The sequence below is a fragment of the Macrotis lagotis genome, chromosome 2, assembly GCF_037893015.1.
Source record: "Macrotis lagotis isolate mMagLag1 chromosome 2, bilby.v1.9.chrom.fasta, whole genome shotgun sequence".
NCBI classification, from domain to species: domain Eukaryota; kingdom Metazoa; phylum Chordata; class Mammalia; order Peramelemorphia; family Peramelidae; genus Macrotis; species Macrotis lagotis.
The window spans coordinates 187,180,953-187,185,466 of record NC_133659.1 but is presented as its reverse complement, the minus strand read 5'-3'; positions in this window follow the sequence as shown (position 1 = coordinate 187,185,466).

The window sequence follows — 4,514 nt, the reverse complement described above, 5'->3', positions numbered from 1 at the left end:
GGTTATTCTTCACTTTAGCTCTTCATTATATATGTCACTTCATCTTTTCCTCAGTGTTATAAATGAATGAAAAGAAAAATATGTTAGAATGAGATAAAATTGTACATTTTATTCACAAACCTTGCAAGATACAGGTACCTCACCTGAGGCACAAATTGGTCTTGGAATGTCATGTAATTTATAGTCCTCAGAAACGCTTTTCCCTCCCTCTTGGATTTTCATAGGCTCTCAGAGTTTGAGTTACAATCTAAGAGGTCCACCCATTCCATGATATACCCCTAATATGATCCCCCCACACACATCATACGATGCATGATATGATATGCTAATGAGCCCAATCATCACAGGGGGTGTGTTTGTTAATATTCAATTGCCTAATTGTGCAAACTCAGTTGCTTAGGTCCAGATCTCTAGGTCACTCTTGACTGGTCGAAAACTGGTTTGGGGTTTGCTATCCCTGGAATGGGGATTAGGAAAACTCTTCCAGTCTTGTGATTGGCTGGACCATTCCCCCTTTGTAATGGATTCCCTAAGGGCTCCCCTCCACACCCTGTTAAGGCCAACACCCTGCATTCCTCACAACTCCCCCCTTTTATTTTAATAACAACTTGGTCTTCACACTTCACCAGCAGTATCTTCCTCAAATTAATTCACAATCCTCATCTTTGATAGGACTACTGACTTTCCTTATCAATATCTTTACCTCTTCCTTATTAGAGCCATACACCAGTCCTAATTTGCTGATAGAATCTTGTACTATTTGAGTTATTAACTGGATCACACATGGGAGATGCATATGGCTAATAGGATTCTCCCACTTAGGGCCAATAGTAAGATACCCAGTAACTGCTCCCACCATGAACCAGTAAACCAATTCTAAATGGGCTTGTCCAGGTTTGGACTGGAACATGTGCCAATTTTCTAATATCCCTGGTTATCTTCTTTATCACCTGCCCATTGTCTTCTATGTTTAGGCAGCAGCCTGACAAGTTCAGTTTACCACAGCCTCCTCCTTCCTCCACCAACAGGTAGTCTAGTACCAATCTGTGCTGAATACTCACCTCTCTTGTTTGGTCAGCCAGCAAGTCCAAGGTCCTAGTTGTGTGGTAATTTTTCCACTACAGCTTGGAGTCTTATTAGTCTATTCAGGATATAAACTGGGGTTCCATAGCCCCAACTCCCATCCTATGCCCAGGTAGTAGGCCCTTAAGTCTAGATAACTCCCTGACCAACTCTTTGGACAACTGGATCTAGGCAGTAGTCCTACACATCTAATAATGTCCCTCTAGTGCTAGCTGGTCCTCCAGGAATAGTTTCCAACAAATGGATAATACTGTTCCTCTTCTTTACTTCCAAGGGGCCCTCTTAAATAGGCCATATAATCATCATAATAATAGAAACATTTCCAAAGTTGCTGTACCTCCTTCCACTGCAAATTTTTATACCAATGTCTTTAGAAAGGTCTTCCTGGCTCCAAAATCCAAGCTAAATTCCTGATTTTGTGCCATTGGATCAACCCCAAGAATAGCTAATTTACTTAGTGATGTTCCTTAAATTATCTTTCTTGCAAATGGTCATTTCAGCACTTTCCTTGCAAATCCATAATAACTCATAATCAGTTTCCCTTAACAAATGCCCCAGTTGGCGCATCTTTACAAAAGAGCCAGGTACCGTCATTAATCTCACATGAGTCTGAGGCCACCTATCTCTAAGTTGTACAGTCCAGAATATATGTACCCTGCTTCTGGACATGTCCAGACATTTGCTACTCCCCAGGCAAATATCCTGGGCAGCCACTTAAAAATAATAGTCACCCCCAACTGACTCAGTAACATACCACTGGTGTCTCTCTCCTCTGGATCAGAATCCTGTGCCACAGTGCACCTCTGACCAGGAACTGAGAATCTAGGCCAGACCCAGGGGTACCCACAAGGCCAATTCTCAAACTACTGTGAACTATGACAAGTCCAACAGCCACACCAAAAGACTAGGCATTGACTTCTGCCAGCTACACTCTCCTCCCACCTTTACTAACACCCTGTTGTCTAAATCAGAGATAGGACTCACTCCCTAGATAGGATATACAGACTCACGTAGATATAATAATGTTACCCAATAATCTCCCTCTTTCTCTCTCAATGGAGAATATTTTCACCCTGCTTCCCCTCCTCCTTTCCATAAGGAGAAGGGCATAAGTAAGGGTGTTACACTTACAGAGTCAAGGGGAAGTTACAGATAAACAATGTATGCATAGATGAGATGGTAGAGATGAACTGGTCCAATGTCTCTCCTCTCTTTTTATCTTCTCTTCTTCCTTGGAGGCATCCAGTGTCCTTCAGCATTGTCTGAATCTGTTCCAAAATGTCCTCTCCAGCTCTGGTGACTAGTTGAGACCTTGTCTTCTGGTAGAGAAACTGCTTAAGATCTTGTTCAGATCAAACCACATGCTTCCATCACTAAACAATGAGATTCTGGAGCTTATTACAATTTATATTTTGCCTACACATACTTCGCTTTGGGGGGGGGGGTGTTTTTTGGTTTTTTTAGGTTTTTGCTAGGCAATGGGGTTAAATGGCTTGTGCCCAAGGCCACACAACTAGGTAACTGTTAAGTGTCTGAGGCCAGGTTTGAACTCAGGTACTCCTGACTCCAGGGCCGGTCCTCTATCTACTGTGCCACCTAGCTACCCCCATAGTTCACTTTTAACACAAACTTCCATTAGTATTTTACTACATGAGCAAACTCACAAGCTTGAGTCAATGTGATCATTCTCATTGGGAGTTTGCTCCATACACATACATTCAACAGCCATCTTTGTTCTAAGAGTACCCAGCATCTGGCTTAAAGTAAAACAATTTTAACCTTTGCTTTCATTACAATAACAACTCAAACATCCTTAACCAAAATGAATTTTTTCCCCAAATATTCCCATATTTTCCTTTTCCTGGTATACTTATCTAACACACTCATTTCCTTAAACTAGAACTTGAAACTGTAATTATCCTAAGAATTTCCCATTCTTCTTACCTAAATATGCCCTCTAATACAAAAATCAAGGAAACTTAATTCCTATCTTAGCAAGTGGCTGATAGCAGGTCTCAGAGCCAGACACCTAACCTATCTCTGGCTATTAGATCTAATTTACCTAAAACTTTCCAGGACATTAAAGGAAGTTTCCTTTATGAGTATTGAATGTCAGTGTCCAGGCAGAGGTCACATGGGTAAGTCAAATGTCTTAGGCCAGATTTATTCTTCCAGGTGAGATATTATCTATATGTCATTTTGGGGAAATCAAGTCAAAGGTATCCAACCTCAGTCATACTGAGAAGCTGCCCCTTTGGCTGCCCATCCCTCTCAGCTGACATCCTTAGCCCATTGGCTTCCTTAGCTCCAAGAACATGAAATTTACCCAGTAGCATTTCTTTTTGTTGATCATCCTGGTATCTGACATAAGAGAAAATTAAAAGTCCTGTGATCTAAAATAGTTGTTTTACCTAATTAGAACTTCCGGTGAATGCAATTCAGTAATTTCCAATTATAATCTTAATGGAGTCCCAATTAATGAAACCCCTACCTAAAGCTCTGAATATCCTTCCTGGGTCTTTCTAACTATGACTGGCCCTACAGGCCCATCTCCTACCTCTTACTAGAGACATCCCTTTGTCTGAAGTCATATCTACTCTATCTGTATATAAAGATGGTATATCAGATTCCCCTTGACTAGAGAAACCTCCTTCTAGCCTGTTGTATCTTACAACAAATGCTTCTGTTGTCCAGGAGATTGCACAGAGAAATCTCAAATTATCTTGTGTTTATCTTTCTCATGTTACATGCTTTTGCTTCAAAGCAAACAAGCACCACTTTGGAATATACATATAGATCTAAAATATTCTCAATTCACATATATGATTAGAAACTTCTATACCTAAACTTGTTTACCTACTAGACATCCTCAACATACAAATGGTTATTTTTGTTTTGGCAAGGCAATTGGGTTAAGTGACTTTCCCAAGGTCACATAGCCAGACAATCACTAAGTGAGGCTTGACTTGAACTCAGGTCTCCTGACTTCAGAGCTGGTGCTCTATCCACTGCACCACCTAGCTGCCCCCTAACATACAAATTACTCTTCAGAATTCTTTAAAACCATTAGAACATCTTAGGTAGCTTTAAATTTCCAACATGTGTTATTGATTTCAATATAACAGAACAGCAATAAAAGTAACACAAATTACTAGATTGAACTAAGCAATCCTTCCGTTATTACATTATTCATGAACCCACAGATCTATTCCAGAAAGGGTCATATTTTTTTCACATCTTCCTTATTGCCCTTCAAAGCAATCACCTTAATCCCAGGCCTTAACAATACAGTATTTAAATAACATACTCACAATAGATAGCTAAATATTGCAAATATAATCTCCTTGTGGTCACAAAAGAATCACATAACTGAAAAACACATCTTATTCATCAATAAGTTACCTTAGGGCCCACAATTGCAATTTGTTCAG